We start from the raw sequence: 17088 nt of genomic DNA, 5'->3' as shown, positions 1-17088 counted from the left end.
CACAGTGTAGCTTTTGATTTATCTCACGGACAACCACCAGCCCCTTCAGCGCCTCTCTGACAAAGAAGCACAGAAGAGGACAGACATGCCAACTGGAATGTACCTGATTTATATGAAGTGGTAAAGAGCTCCATCTGCGTGCACAGCCATATCCCCGTGCTGGCTGACACACACTTCTCTCTAATGATTTCTGTGCCTTATTTATAAGGCATCCAGTAGGTTTCTGATCTGTCAGCAAATGCAGTGCTGTGTTAGCTTTAAAAACACACATGTCTCTGGAAGTTGACCCATGGAGCTCATAGGAGAATTGGAGATGAACGGAGTTCACATTCCTTGCGCATTGTTGCTTTATGAGTCTCTTCTCCAAATATTACACCAGGAATTGGAAAAACTCCTCCCCCCCGACTCCCAGATCCCTCAGAACACAGTCCAAGAGCATCCAGATCCCAGCCCATCAAATGTAGATTATTATACTCAACATTTTCTTTTCCTAGGTATTTGTTATTCCTGCCCCAAGGTTATTCCCTTGCCATCATCCTGTGCTGCCATCTGTTCTACATTTGTTGGATGACCACTTCCACTATAGAATAGAGAAAAAACATTTCCTGTAAGAAAATAAAGTATTTCCATACTATCATGTTCACTACCTATGACCAAGGAAGCCCTTTCAGATATTGCAAAAAAGGGATAAACTTCAATCAGATGAAAAATTCCACTGAAGCCCATCCATGAGACTACTGATCCACTACTGAAACAAGGACTCTCCAGGACTTGGTTATTATAACCTAAATGGAGTCTCTATTTACTGGCAGATGTGCTGTTTCTGTTCCTTCCCTCTCTGTTATCCTCAAATGTAAAGAAGACATTAGGGGTTTGAGTATCACATTTTATTTCAGATCCTTTTTTTCTTCTCTTCAACATTAGCCTGCAAATGGCATTCAACAAAAATATTACATTTTATATGTGCAAATACTCATGCCACATAAAGTTAGTCAAATGAGATTACAGAAGTATGAAATCAGCCAAATGGCAACCAGGAAATATGAGAGCTGAGGACTATATTAGTCAAGTGCATGGGCAGACTTTCCCATTAGATCAAACCAGCATGGGACAGGTAAAGAACACGTGGAGGAGCCAGGAGCTCCTTGCTTAGTGCTTGCCCTGAAGATCTTACGCGGAGGGTGATTCCTCTCTGCCTCCCATGCTGCTGAATCATTCACCCCCACAACACAGCTTGGCATTATTTGGGTTACAGGCTTTGCTGGAGGTCCCAAAGGAGGCTGGAAACCATCACATTAATTATGCATATTAAGGCTTGATCTGGCACAGTTTACTGTGTAAACAGGGTGTGTGAAATATAGTATCGTCACTTTTATTGATAGATAGGGATGAGGCACAGAGTTTTGATTTACTGACAGATGGATACTGTTCCTTTACTGCTCCTGGACTCAATCGTCCATCTTAATCCACTGCCTTAATCACCATCTGCTCAGAGCAGGGTAGGGGATACTCAGTCTCACTTTGTACAGGTGTAAACCTGGCCATGTGCTAACTGTGCTTGTGTTCATCTGAGCAAAGCCATTACTCCATTTTAGTCTCGCTTCAGGATCAATGACCTGGATTTTCTAGGGTTGGCTGTTGGTTTTCATTCTCATCTGAAGCCTCATTTCAAAAGAAAAAGTTAAAAAAAAATTAAGGCAACCTAAAATGTTTTGAGATTTTTAAAACTTAATGTGAAAAAATAGTAACTTAGCACAACTGAGCGTTGCTATTCACTTCAAAAAAATGCAAGCCTGTGGCTCAGCAGCTGATGCTCAGCAGAGCCTGTTAATGAGGCTGGTCAGCATCCCTCAAGACTACTTTTAATTTTATATAACCTGTCTCTAATAGAACCTCTGTCATTTTAGACTAAATTGGGAACTTCATAGAGGATAACTGTACAGAGGTCCAAAGCTATAGGCCTGGATGTCCCACCAGGCTGCAGTTCAGCAGCATCCACAGGGGTCACTGCTAGAGATTGGTCCCATTTCCAGCCTTCAGAGTGAACATAAGTCTGGATTTTCATCAAAGCACCCACTTTAGCACTTTACCAGATCTGCCAAGTTCCTGACACAAGTCGGGATGAGACCTGGGCATCCACTGTCTCCTCCACCATGAACAGTGCCATAGCAAGCAGGGGTAGAAATCATCCTTGCTACTCAACACGATAAAAGAAGTATGCAGATTTACAAAAAGTTGTGCTTGACAAGCTGTGAAAGCAAATATAAACTGCACTGAACTTTCATTTAATTTCTTTTGTACTTGCAAAATAGGTGGGGTAAGAATTCCTGGAACCTGGGGCATTCCGGTGCAAACAGAAGCAAAATCTGCCTGTTCATGTCTGCAGCTGGCTGGGTGGTTCTGCTTTCTTTGCACAAAATGACTGCATAAATCCACTTTTTCATGGCAAGTTGAGGCACCAAGTTCAGCTACTACACACTTGCTTGCCAAAGCATGGGCAGCCTCCTGCTAAGTAATCTTTCCCAGGTAGCAGAATTTTTATGGTTCTTTAGTGCTTCATCAGGTGTTAATCATAACGTTTTACTGTCTGAATAACAAGCTTATCTCCCTCAAGAAAGCTTTGGTTCACATCCAAAATTCTGTTCACAGAGTAGACAATATACTTTGATAGCAGTGACCACACTTCACCCTGTGCCCAATGAATTTCCAGGCTCATGGATTGAATAAGAACATTTGTTAGTTGCTGCCTTTGATATTACAGAAGTGCCTACAATTTATTTGCCAGGATACTGGTGCTGAAAAAATCAGTAATTCCAGAAAGGAATAGTCTATTTTTCTTCCTTGCTCATGTGTAAAAATGTAGCTTGATTATGGTTAGAGGATAGCAGTGGGGTGTGTGAAGGTGAAAATCTTTGCCTCACTCATGTGATCAAGAACTGCACCAAGGCAGAAAGCTCTGTATCCACTGTATCACAGGCAAATTTGTTTTATCTCTATTTCTAGCAATGGGGAACAAAGACACACGGACTCTCTTGTGCATACTGAGGAATTCACTTTATGGTAGAAAATTCTTCTCTTATATACTTTTAGTTTCCACTGGGCATAATCAGAAGTTAACAGAGGAATGGCACTCCTTGGCTGCTCAGTGCTGCTCTCCACCTGTGCCACCACCCCATCACCTTCCCTCTCTCCTGCTGTCCACACTTCTCTCCCCACAAGTGCCTGTCACCCCCCAGGTGACCTCCAACCACCCAGCCTGCTGCTGTGCCCTCCCACAGGGCTTTCTGGTAAACAGAACCATCATCACCTTTTAACAAACACAATCCTGTATCCCACATATATTCCATTAAAAAGAGGACAAAGTTCCTTCTCTCCCATCCCATGATGGAATCTGAGCTGCTTCAAGTCCAGGCTCCCTGTCAATATTTTCAAGAGATCTCTTAAATGATGTGGAAAGCAAAACTTCATTTTAGAGTGGTTTCCTGAACACCTGTCTTCCAAGTGTTTGGTCCTTCTGAAAAAGGGACTGAGGCTCCTTAAACCACAGGGCTGGTTCTAAAAGCTCTGCTCCCTCTCCATTGTGCTTGTGCAACCCTCACCTGGTGAAGCTCCACTCCCTGAAATGTTCCACTCCCAGGTTTTGAGTGGTCACTGGAAGAGCTGTAACCTTATAATGGTATGCTTTAGTCAATGCCCTTCAGACAAGAAACAATCATCCCTTTAACCATTCCTAAGGAAATTTTAGCCTTTATTTTTTATTATTTGACTTCAATATTTTATGAAGGAAAATATACAGTGAGTACCTGTAAGGTTTTCTGGGTTTCTGTTCTGGTGGCCTGGAAAGGCCCAGGGATGGCCTTGGAGAGCCGATGCTTCAAAGGACGAGGAGAGACTTCTGATCTTGTCTCGGTCTTGGTGTTTATTAATTGTTTATCTAAAAGATTTTCTTTCAGCCCGACAGAGGTCTGCACAGCAAGTCAGCCATGGGCACACTGCCGAAGCCCCTGGGTGGTCACTTATCTTTATACTCTAAGTTACGTGTACAATATTTATCATTTCTCCCCAATACCTTCTACCCTTATTAACCGGTGCACTTTTAGTAATGACCAATCCCAAAGTGCCACCACCACCACAGAAGATGGAGGCCAAGAAGAAGAAGAAGAAGGACAGGACACGCCCCAATTCCTCCATCTTACTTCTTTAGACCCCCCTGTACCAAAATCCTAAACCCTGTGTTTTACACTTTAACTAACTTATCCCTTCACCATTCACCCAGTGAATTCCTCCCAGTCCTCATACAGGTCTCATCTCCTGTGTAGGATCAAAATCCTGCCACCAGACACTTCTGGCAACATTCCAGGATTCCCGAGCCCCCCAAGGGTGGTCTCGGCCTCTCTGCACCTCCATCCTGAGGTGCTGAGATCCCACAAGTACCTGGTCCTGAAAACATTTCAACGTCATCTTTATGGATTTGAGTTCAAAGTCTCACTGTTAATATGCTCTTCTCACACGTGGATCATGCTTCAGCAGACAAGTGCAGATGCCAAGATGTTCATCTGGTGACTGTGGGGTCTATGTGGTCCAAAGAGAAATCATGGTAAGGTTTGGAAGATGTTGCTGCTGAGTACATGGGGTGGCTGCTCCAAGACTGAACCTCCCAGAGCCACAGAAACAGCTCCTGCCTGAAGGTCTGCAAGCCCCAGAGGGTACTCCAAGATTTCTGAAAGTAATCCCACACTTGGACTGCTGCCTTATCCATGCTCTGAGCATGGCCCCTCCCTGGGACACAGACTGAGTCATTGCTACTAACATTGCCTGCTGTATTTTTTCCATATACACTGGTAGAAAAAATTCTTCACTTTGTGAAAGGTGGATGAGAAATGTGGATAAGAACAGAGTGAACTCATTCTGACCCTAAGTCATTCAGCACCTGCTAAGTTGACTTGTCTTTATGGAAAAGTCATAAGTGAAGCACAAGACTGGGGTCACAGCTGTGCAGATGGGGGTGTGTGGGGTGGTGTGTCACTGCCAGAATCAGAGGGGAGGTTGGAGGGCTCAGAAAAACAGTGTCCAGCAGCCTTGGCATTGTGGAGGTACAACATGCTCCTCTCAAGTCCTTTAGCTGGCACGCAGGTGACCAGGTTGTGATGCCCAGGAGCTAGCCAGGTGACACACTGGGATCATTCTGCTGTTCTTCATGGACATTTAGCAGAAAAGCTTAGAGAAGCAAAACTTGCCTAGTTTAACTTCAGTTTAATATAATTCACATCAGTTCGGCAGCAGCATTAGCTGCTGGCCCTGGTGTTAGCAGGATTTTACCTGGAGAGCTAAGCTCACTGCAGTCCTTCAGATATTTTTCAAGTGACTTGCCAAATATCTGATCTCATCCAAGTCATTTGCACAAGGTACACCCTGAAACTGAGCTTTTATCCAGGGCTTCCAGCCAGAGGGTCTTGTGGGCTTTCAGAGATTGAAGAGAATCTGATCCTGTCATGCAGGCAGGATGAGCCAGGCTGCAGGAGACTGAAGAGTCTGTTTATATTTTAACCTCAGTTTTTCTTGCCAGAGTGCTTTCTTTTTTTCTTTCTGCCTATATTGCTCTGACAGAAACTGGATAGCTGCAGCCCATCAACTTTTACATGTTTTTTTCTTTCAGCCACTGTCACGTATTAAGAAATGTGTTTTTTCATGGATGCCTCCCCTGTTGTTATGCTGACTACCTTCCCATCTGTTTGCAATCTCAAATCATTGTAGTAGCAGCAGAGTCATGGGAACAGCTGCCTCTGGAAATCCACAAAGTCCCCTCGTTATTCTGCACTTAGTCTTGGCTAAAGAGCTTACCTAGCTGTGCTGCAGGTCACGTCCAAGGGCAAAGCTTTTCAATATCCATGGAAAATAATAAAAAAAAAGTTGTTTTCTTATTACCCTCACCTTTCCTGGCTGCTTTCTCTTCAATTTCTGTTAGTTCTCATTTATGCACCTTTATGAATTATTGTTTTGGCTGTGCAATTACAGGAGTTCAACCACATGGTTCAGTCTTCTAAGGAGACAGGTCCTCTACACCACCAGCCTTGCAGAGGCTTTGTAACAGAAGAATACAGAAGATTTTGTATCACCAAAGATAGCTGTCTTGCCTACCAGCTGCTGGCTATAGGTACAGTTCACCTGGCAAGGAACTCATTGTAGAAGTTAGTATTCCAAGGTGTAATCACAAGGGCAGTCAACAGAGAAATAATAATTTTAAAAATCTGACTTTTAAAAAAATTTTTTTGAGATTTATTGGTCATTTTCTGCTAATTTAAAATTTTTCTTTATTTTTATCTTTTCTTTCTCAATATTACTTACAGTACTTTATGAATGCTCAATAACTTAATCCTTCATTAACCTGTCTAGTGTTTCCTCTCATCTTTGGAAACCTTGTCGCCTGCTATATCCTTCAGAAGGAGGTCTGCAGTTTAACTACATGCAATATGATGAAAAAATACTTTTTGTTTCTTCTCAGCCTCCTTCCCTTCTGTATAATTGTATGTCTGTAGCTCTTTTACTGAAGAGGTTGTAAACTATCTATCCCAACAAACCTTTCCATACCAGAACATCTTTAACAGACTTCAGCTGCATTTCCCCCTCTTTTCTCTAAGTTGTCTCTTGTCTGGGCTTAAGGCTTCCAGCTTGGTCTCTCCTGGGAACAAAATCAGTTTCTCACCTTGATTGTATCTGAGATGCTTCTCTGAATTTTTGCAAGTTTTACATAAATCCTGCAGGATGGGAATTCCAGAAGTGCACAAATCATGTGAAGGGTGGGCAAGATATGGATTTACCCAGTAGAATAGCAGTGCTCTTCCCTTCCTCCTCTAGCCCTTTTGGGAGTGGCACCAAGAACTTGTTATATAAATTGTTGCTCTCCCCCATCATGACATGGACCATAACAGGATAATTGACCTTAATATAGTAGCTCATATGTGACAAAGATGAAAAATTTCTAAGCACCAGGATTACTGAATTTTTTACACAGCTTCTTCAAAATACTCTCCTAGGGCTGAATCAAGGCAGTTGAGATAACTAAAACACACAGTTCTGTTTCTAAACTGTGTTTATTTAAGGTTTAATTATGCTTCTGCATTCTCTTATTTTCAAAACTTTTTTATTACTTTATATTAACAATTCTGCAATTCTCCCAGAATATCTGCAGTTATTAAAGTGCTCTCCCAAAACATAATTTTAATTTAATGCAATTTTTCAATGTAGAAATCTCCTTGGTTTTTCATAGTTAAACCCTTACAAATGAGCAGTGTAAAAAGACACTTTAGAAAACAAAACCTCAAGACAAATTTTCTTTTAGGTGCCACAATAAAGGAAACATTGCCAAACAAATCATCCAAATTCTCAACGGTACGGAATACTGCCTTTGCATTTTTGTGAGTTTAAGCTTAACCTTGGAGATACTGGATTTGCAGATTTGCTCAGGCTGAGTCACTGTACTCTGGAAAAGCTGATGCAGATCTGTTTTCCTCTTAAAACCAGTTCCTATCAATTTTCTCTGACTCCTGCTCAATGTGAAGCTTGTCAAACCAGCAGGCACAAATACAGACTCCCCTCTATCTTCCCCCTGGAATGTCACCACACTGACATCTCTATCCCCTCCTGTTAGTCTCTTCCTCCTTCCCTCCACAGTACCTTTATCTCCCCAACATCTCCGGAGATTCCCCTTTCTTGGCTTCTTTCCTGAATAGCCTTGTTGAGAATGGGATTTGGTGTGAAATGTGTTTTGATTTTCTGATGGGATTAATGGCCAGGTTTTGACCTTTTTGTCTGGTTTTGAACATTTCTTCCCTAGAAGAAATTTACTTTCTCCTGCAGGATTCCCTCACATAAAATGGTCTTTGTTGAAACTGCCAGTCTCTTCTGCTCTCACAGAGAACCAGACCACCTCTGCCCTTAGAAAAGATGTCATTTGCCAAAAATGCTGCTGGCTTTCCTCTGCAGAGGAAACATTATATGGTTGAATAAACTGTTATTATAGTCGTTATGTCTCTTTTTATTATACACATTTAGAAAGAGAATAAATTTCCCCAGGAAGTTTAGTTTTCATTTTCTAAAAGATTGCATTTCAAAACTAAAATGTCACAGTTGTCTCTTATGCCAATAGCTTTTTAAGTCTATTTTCATGTGTATATATTTGTATATATCAGAATCATGGAATAGATTGAGTAGGAAGGGACTTTAAAGAACTTCCACTTCCAAACCCCCTGCCATGAGCAGGCACACCTTTCACTAGACCAGGCTGCTGAAGGCCCTGTCCGACTAAGGGAATTCATTTTTGTACTCTGGGACCTTTGTGTGAATTGTTGTGAAAGCTTTGAATTTTCTAATTTAAGATTTCTATTACAGCTTATTAAAGGAATGTGCAATCTTTGGATATTTGCAGAGATTTCCACTTTATCTAGCACAGCTTGTGTGAGTTTATGTCCTTCGGGGCAACTGGAAGGCAACGTGAAGGTTTTCACAGAGTTTTTGTCTTACAGGACTGTGGTGAGAAGACAAAGGAAAATTCTTTTTTTCACGACATTTAATAGGCAGTCCAACAAAAAGTAAACATTCCTTCCCTCTCTCATGCTGCTTTGTTCATATTTCAAGTTAAATTCCATTTTACTGGACTATATTACTGAATCCAGCAGGAGTAGTCAAGAATTTTCCTTTGGCTATGTCTGGTCCACAAATCTCTAGAGGCACAGACATTTATAAAAGCAAATAATTTCCCTGGATTTCTGCATTTTCATACTCACATCCTGACATTTGTGTAACCCCATTGCAAATCATGTCTTTTCCCTAAGCACATGTAATTAGCTTTCACCCTAACTGCTGGGGAATCCACACAAAATTTTATTGCAATTTCTCTCAAGGTGATCTAGGACTTCAGCAAAAGTCACCTTTCCCTCTCCTTGTGGTGGCATTACAATGCAAAAAGGAGAAACACAACTGACTGTATGAACCAGTATGTCACTGAGAGCCCCTGTGCCAATATCTCAACATCTCCATGGTCCAACATAAAATTTAGGTTCACTTTTTTTTAGTGGACACATAAAGGTTGTCCTTCTTGTTATCTGTCCCCTGGTAAAGTAAGATGGGATTTATGTTTGCCTAATTTGATCTGTCTAAAAAAAAATTTTATCTAGGTCAATCTATTCTTGTCCAGACTCACTTTGAAGTCAATGGGTAACCAGTCCAGCTGAAAGCATAAATTCACTGCACCTCAGGGTAAGTGGTAATTGCCAGGTAAGGGGGTAATTGGACCTGAATTGTAGTTTCTTCTTTGTGATTAATTATGAAAGGACCTGGACAGCTAACCCACACTTTTGAAAATTCTAGGGAATCAATGAGGGTGTCTTTGCAACTTCAGGAAAAATTTGTGTTTGACTTGGAAACAGCCCCAAATTTGCTCAATATGTGCAGAAAACCAAAGGTTTTTGTGTCCTTCCATGAAGTTTGAGAATACTAGTGATACTAGAAAGCTTGTGGGACACTCAAAATACCCATTTAACATAAGAACATGTATTTATATCACACTTTTGAAGTTTCTGCTCTCCTCCTTTCCTGAGGAGAATTTGGTCTAAAACTCTAAATCTTCAAATGCAAAACAAGTTCACTTAACTTTACAGACCAGATTCCTGAGTCACTCTGGCTAAGTGGCACAGAGAAAAAATATTCCTTCCCTTCATCTCCTGCGGTTCAGAGGAATCAATAAGGTCAGGCAGATGCATCACTTGAACAAGTGTTCTGCAAGACTGGGTGTAAGCAAAGAAAGAAAAATCAAGGTGCAAGTCCCAGAGAGACAGCAAAAGCGCAAGAGCATTAAATCAAGAGAAACAGTGACTTGATTTTTTCTCTCCCCCTGGTGTTTGGGATCACAGGAGAGCCCAGGAGAGCTGCTGCTCTGGATGGATAGCTCAGAGCTCCTGGGTCACATCTGTCAGCAACATGGAGCTGTCTCAGAAATCCAAGATATTTTCTCCAGAGGCACTCATGCTAAAGCAGCTGTACTCTGTGTCCTCTGTGCCCTGTTTAGAGTCCTTCGCAGGATCATGAAGCTGCTGCTCTGATGCACCTGGCTGGCCCGAGAGCTGGATCAGATGGCAGAGTTTGGGCAATGAAAGAAAAGGGTCTTTCTCTGGAGAGATCTGGAAAAATAGGCTACAAGTGGGAATAACATGGAAGAACATTTTTCCCTGTTGACAGATTTGATCCCTCTTTTCTGTTCTTTTCCAACTGAGACTTCTGCTGGATAAAACAAGGGTAAAACTCAGGAAAGAAAATTTGGATCCCCGTGTGAAGCTGAGCTGTCTCCCAGCTGCAAATCCTTGAGAGGATTTGACTCAGGTACTGCTTCAGAAGTAGCCAGGAATGCCATAAACCAGGGCATGGCTCATATTTGTGACTCCAGACAAACCACTTCCAAATGCTTTGTGTGCATGTCTGTGAACAAGCTAGACTCCAACCACCCAAAACCAGGTTTTTATGGTCAAATAGAAGTGTATTCCCTGTCAGAGCAAATGGGCCTTAGAGAGAAAATGAGGTTTTCTGCACAGGCACTGATGCAATATGGTGCTCTGCTCAGTCACTGCAAATATCACCAATGAACCCATATTTTTTCTTTTTAATAATATTCATTGCTCAATATGTTAAATCTCAAAGATGTCTGCTCTAGCTAGTTAAGTTAAGACCAGGAAAGACACTATATCAGATTAAAAAACAAAGAAAATCCATTTTCTCCACTGTCCTGCTTCCAGCAGCCACTAACAGCAGATATCTATAGAGAATATAAGGAAAGGTCATAGGAGCACTGCAAAAATAGACTCTTTTCTATAATACTCTCCCAAACTCAGGTCATCCCAGTGAGAATTAATAAGGATCAAGATTTTAGTAACAGCTTTAAACGGATGAGATATAGTTAATTGAGCTACATTTTAACAAAAGTATGCTAAAATTTCCTAAGTGAACGTCCTAGGTTTTAGGTCTTAAATGTAATTAATTTCAAATGTTCCATTAAGTTTGTTGGTTTGATTTGTTGGTTTGGATTTGTTTTGTTTTTTCCTTGTATTTCACTTTTTCATTTCAGTATCTCAACTGCATTGGTTTCATTAAAATGAAACAGTCACATTTAACAAACAATTAAAACTGAAAAATTGCTTTGATTTTTCCTGAAAAATTGAATTTAAATGTTCTAAACTTACTTTGACCTGTACAGAGCTGAAAAGAAAGAATTTTCTTCTTTCTTGTGTTAAGCAAATAGACAAAATCCTGAGTACTAGCAACAGTCAGAACAGTGAGAACACAGTAAAATTGGCCATATGTAATATCTGAATATATAAATTCATACATGCATCATGTCAATTAAAGCACAGAATAATTTAAAATCAGCTCATGAGAGAATCACATAAATGAGAATTGCATAATATGTTGGTAAAATATTTTCCCTGGTTGGAAAAAGCATTTCTTTTCTAAGCAGCTATTTTAGGACCATTTTGCAGGCAGATTCTAATGCAAACAAGTGTTTTTTTCTAGTTGAGATTGCTGTCTTCAGATGCTCTCTACAAGAAAGCAGATCACAAAAATTAATATTTTTTTCTTGGTACTTCTGGTTGGCATTTATCACATCATGGAATCTGATGGTTCACTCTGAGGTGCTTTGCTGCTCTTATGGAGGCTATTGCTTATGAATGCTTAGTATTTTTGGAAAAAAAAATAAATCCTGTATCTCCCCAGAGTGTGACTCTGTGAGCTCATCTACAGAATTATTGTTATAGCAACCACTACAGGTGATTGGAACCAGACTGTCTTGGGCCTGTGAGTGGTGCACAATTTATGGTTCATCTTCTGTCTTGTTAAAGCTTAGGGCTTATGAACATGCTTGGGTTTTATCCAGCAGTAGAATTCCAGTGTTTCAAATCACAATATCCATAGTTTTGGGGGGAGGGACATGAGGATAGAAATACTGGTATAATAGTATTGATGGAGAAAAAACAGGTCAAGAACAGAGACTCAGAGAAAAAATGGGTTTGGGGATATTGTGGATACAGATGATTAGTGTTTAGCTGTGGATGATGAGGCTGAAGAAGATGAATGTAGTAGAGTGTGTTTTTATGGGGAGAGCAAAAAGAGAAATACATAGGCCAATACTTCAATAGTGTTCTTACAACACAGTAAATTAATTTGTGGCAAGTAATATACTCATTTTAGAGGGCAGGTTTGCTTGTTAGCTACATTATGGTTTTGTAATTGTGTCTACATTTGGATGCTCCTCAGCCATTGGACACAGATCATTCTACCCTGCAATCACAAATATTGATTTACAATGATATGTGTCTTTTACAAAGTGTTTCAGTAGCATCTGCAAAAGGAGATGATGCAGAAGCATTAATCTCTCCATCTCTCTGATTAAAAAAAAAAAAAAAAAAAGAAAAAGAAGTAGTTTGGCCCTGTAATGGCATGAAGGAACATAACTGTGATGAGTATTTCAAAGAAAGGATTATATTTCTGAATTTCCTATGCTGTCGCTGAGGACATACAGATAAAGATTATGGAAACTAAAAACACAACAGCATCTGATTTTGGTACGTTAAACAAATAGAAATAATACCATGTCAACTGCACATCCTGATTTTTTGTTCAAAACATACTCCAAAGTATAATTAAACTAAAACTAGTGGAAGCTACAAATGAGACTGGTTTTGAAACACTACATAAACTGAATGAGGTTTATTAGCAAATTTATGAGTGCTCATGGCCTGGATTCAAGTCTGCAAACAAAACTGAACTCAGCTGTATTTTGCATTCCTTATTCTTTCATTGTGAATGTCTCATATATTTCCCTCTATTTTTCCTGAAAAAACCCTTCACCAAATGGCTTCAAAACAGCATCCAAAAATAAAATATCTGACTTCCGTAATACTGAAAGAATTATTAAACAACAATCTAAAATTGGCAAACCAGGAAAAGAAAATAATGTGAGACGTCATCCCCTTCCAGCTCATTATTCAATGTCTCTTCTTTTTGACATAGGCCAAATGTCCCCCACTATTTTTCAGCATTTCTTACCTCTTTTAAAAGCAACTGACAGGCTCTGTTTAATACATTTTCAAAAGCTGCAACAGTTTTTTGGTGATACAAGAATAAATAATAAAAAGTCAAAAAGAGTGTAAAAGAAAAATCTGTTATGCAAAATAACCATGTAATGAGCTGGGATTCTTCCTACACAATTGCTTTATTTCACTTTGTGACTTGGACATCAAGAAATAATATAAACTATTCAGACCTCACTGACCTTTTCAAAAAGGAAGGATATTAATTATACCCTGGAAACTCCTTTTCTCCATTTGGGATGCCCCCAAGAGCATGAGATAACACCCAAGACCAGATAGTATATAGGACTATGTGTGGAATGCAATTTTCTGGTGGTAGGTCTCAGCAGGAACACTCAGAGTACATTATAAGGTCTTGGATGCCAACACACAGCACTTGATTCATCTCATCACTCACAGGCATCTGAATCTGTCCTTATCTGGATGGACTAAATCTCCATGACCTGTGCTTGCAATGCAGGCTTGGATACACAGGTAAACATTTAAATTTAGATTTATTGATTTGAAATTGACTCTTACTTTAGGTTTGACCATACAAATGCCATTTCAAGTTATTGACTTTTATACCTTAGCTCAAATCTTCTAGGTGGGCTTCACATTGGCTTAATACCAGCCATAAAACATCCTCATGAGGTGTCACAGAAATAAATATTTTTGATCTTGTGAGCTTTAATGATAATGGAGCCTTTGCAGTTAGATATTTATTGACTGCAGTTTTAGAAAACACAAGGCAGCACTTTCTGCACAGTGAAGTCCTTGGTAACCACAGGACTGGGCAGCTCTGTTATTTAGAGTTAAAATCTTTCCAGCCCCATGTCTGAATAGTTCTGTGCCTTTATGATCTTGAGCTGGATTTACATATCAAGTGGCAAAAATCTGCAATTTTCACAAGTTTATTTGCCTCATTCTCTTTTTATGCTCTTCATCATATTATGCACTGCCTGAGCTTGCAGGGTCTGTGTGATGGAAATCATGTCTTCTCTTCTGTGCTTTTTCTGAACCCAGCATGAAACAAGGCTTGCAAAAACTTTTGTTATCATTGCAGCTGAAACACCTGCAATCAAACTAATATTGTGGTAGACACACAGAAATTTTGAAATCAAGCACAAAAACATATTTGGCAGCAGTAACTGCAGAGGGTTCAAAGATGCTGTCTTCAAGTATTATATTTACACATAGGAAATTAAGCAGAAATCCTTTACTGTGAGGGTGGGGAGGCACTGGAACATATTGCCCTCAGAAGTTGTGGCTGCCCAATCATTGACAGTGCTCAAGGCCAGGCTGGATGAGGCTTTGAGCAGCCTGGTCTGGTGGAAGGTGTCCCTGTCCATGGCAGGGGAACTGGATGATTTTTCAGGTCCCTTCCAACCCAAATCATTCCATGATTCTGTGGTGTGCACTAAGGTTGGTACATCCCAAACTCTGATAGCACAACATCAGCCACTGGCAGTGCTTCTACCAGAAGGAGCTACCCAGGGCTGAAAAGTTGTTTGAAATTGCCCTTGTTTGAGACTTTCAGCTCCCTGCTTTTGCTGTGGCTTCTGTGATCAAATCTGCCAAGACTTCCTCTGCATTTGTAACCTCGGTAAGTGGGACAGATGGATGCCAAAGTAATTGCTGTCCCTGTGGCAGCTTATCTAATTAAACATTTAGACAGAGAAAGGTATAATTGCAGAATAATCTATCTGTTTTTATTGTGTGCTTTCCCTTAAGACACTCCTGTCTTTCTGACAGAGAAAATAAACTTTGACAGATGTTTACTTTCAAAGTAGAAAAGATAGGGGAGTGCTATTAACACAGACTGTATTCAATAGCAAAGCTATTCCTTCACTGCACTCGATGCCAGCATTCTTTGTAGAACAAAGATTTTGGTACTGAGTAAAATTTGATTTACATGCCTGAGGGAATAATAAAAGAAACCTATTATGGAATGAAATGGGCTGTAATCACATTGAGAGGATAGAGATTGTTCCTTGGGTGAAGGGGGGAGCAAGGCTACAGCCTGGTAAATGGCCTATTGAAGAAGAAAAAATGGTGTTATCCAAAATACAGCACACACCAAAGTTTCAGGAATGGCATGTGCATCACTTGCAGCCAGAGATGATGCTCACTGAGTGTTCAACACAGGAGCACTGGCAGGGAGGCACAGCTGGACATGGAACACCAGGACAGAACAACAAACCCTTCCCGCCCCTCTCACTGCATAAAGCCTCAGCAGATGTTAACTCAGACCGTGCAGAGGGGCAGAATCCAAGTCTAGGATGGGCCCATTCTCCCCACAGCACACAGGGTTTGTGGAGCAGGGCTTGGCTGCTGCTCCCCTGGCCAGGAGCCAGCCTCAGCTGCTGCTGGGCTCTGCACAAGCCAGGCAGGGAGTGATTCCAATTCCTGGAGGAACAGCTGCTGCTCCAGAAGACCTGGATGGAGCCAATCCCTTCTCCAAGAGCTACTTGAACTGAGCAAGAGCTGGCCTGCAGGCCCATAGCCCAGCTGTGCAGTGCTATTAAAGCACAGGAATCTCATTAGGTCAGGAGCAGCTTCTCACATGTGCACAGACCTGAGCAGAGACTGATCTCCACCACATCCTCCCTCTGTCTCCACTGGCATTATTGCCAGGAAGAACATTGTACTGAGAATTCAGGATGCTTCCTGCACTTTTAAGGGTGGGCAGCACCCTTTGCCTCATAAGCTCACTGTCACACACACACTGTTCTCCTTAATGACTTTTCTGCTTGGGTTCAGAGACAGAAATGCTGAGCTCCCACAGGCTTTTCTCCCTCTCACTGCTACTCATGACAGGCCTGATGTCTGCCCTTCTATCAGCTCATTCTGCTGTGATTTTACAAGGAATTTTCTCCTATGATTGTGCACCATGTAAATTCAAGTCTAAATATATAGGAATTATCATTCTGATTATACAATGATATATATCACATTTTAAGGCAAATTATGAATGTTACAGAGGGATATCAAAAAAAGCTAGTAATAAAAGTAGTTCAGTGGTTAACACCAGAGAGGGAAAAGCAATAAGAAGCAGATGCTTTTTGATTTGAAGATTTGAATTGTCCTTGTTCCCCAAGTGCTACAGAAGCAATTGCAGTTGACAGCCACATTTCTTGTGATAGGCATAATGTCATTCATTGCTTTATACTTGAATGACTTGGATACTACACAGTCTGTCAAGTCTAAATCTATTTAAGTCATGACAATTTATGTTATACTACAGTACATTACTTGTTTTGATCATAAGACTAAAACCATTCTTGCATGAAATTAACTGAAACTTCAAAATAAAAACCAAGCTCTTTTCAAGGCAACTGAAATTTTCCTGAGTCTGAGATGGACCAAAAAGCTACAAATGCAGAGGAACAATGCAGGAAACGAAACTTTGCTCCATCCACATCCTGGAGCCCTCAGCTGGGTGTGCTCAAGGCCCGGAGGCTTTAGCCAAATATCTTCAGTAAAAAACACTCTCTGGTGTGAGATTTGCTCTGCAGACAGAGTTACCTGTCAGGCACAGTGTTTGGGCTATTGCCTTTTGCCAGAATACAATCATTGCACTGTTTGGCTTTCTGTTTTTAAAGGTTGAAAGTAATTGAGAGATGCACAGGGCAAACACCTGGGATAGGTCTGGGATTTCCCAGCTGTGGGAGAGAGTGGGTAGGAAATGGCAGAAAGGAGAAATCCTTACAAATCTTGGTTCTGTGGACAGATGAGGTAAAAAGTTTTCAACCTTGAATTGATTTATTCCTGCAATAAAAATCCTAAATATTTTCTTTATCTTCTTTAGATAAAGGAAATTAGATAATCAATTAGATAATAGATAAAATTAGATAGGCTAGATAACAGATTAGATTAGATTAAGATAGTATTTGATATGAAACTCTTTATTTGAACCTCCTCTTACCCAGTTATTTCCAGTTACATTTTAAGAAATTTAATGAGAATATAA

This window comes from Ammospiza nelsoni, chromosome 1 (genome assembly GCF_027579445.1).
Source record: "Ammospiza nelsoni isolate bAmmNel1 chromosome 1, bAmmNel1.pri, whole genome shotgun sequence".
Taxonomy (NCBI): Eukaryota; Metazoa; Chordata; class Aves; order Passeriformes; family Passerellidae; genus Ammospiza; species Ammospiza nelsoni.
Note: the sequence above shows the minus strand (reverse complement) of the source record.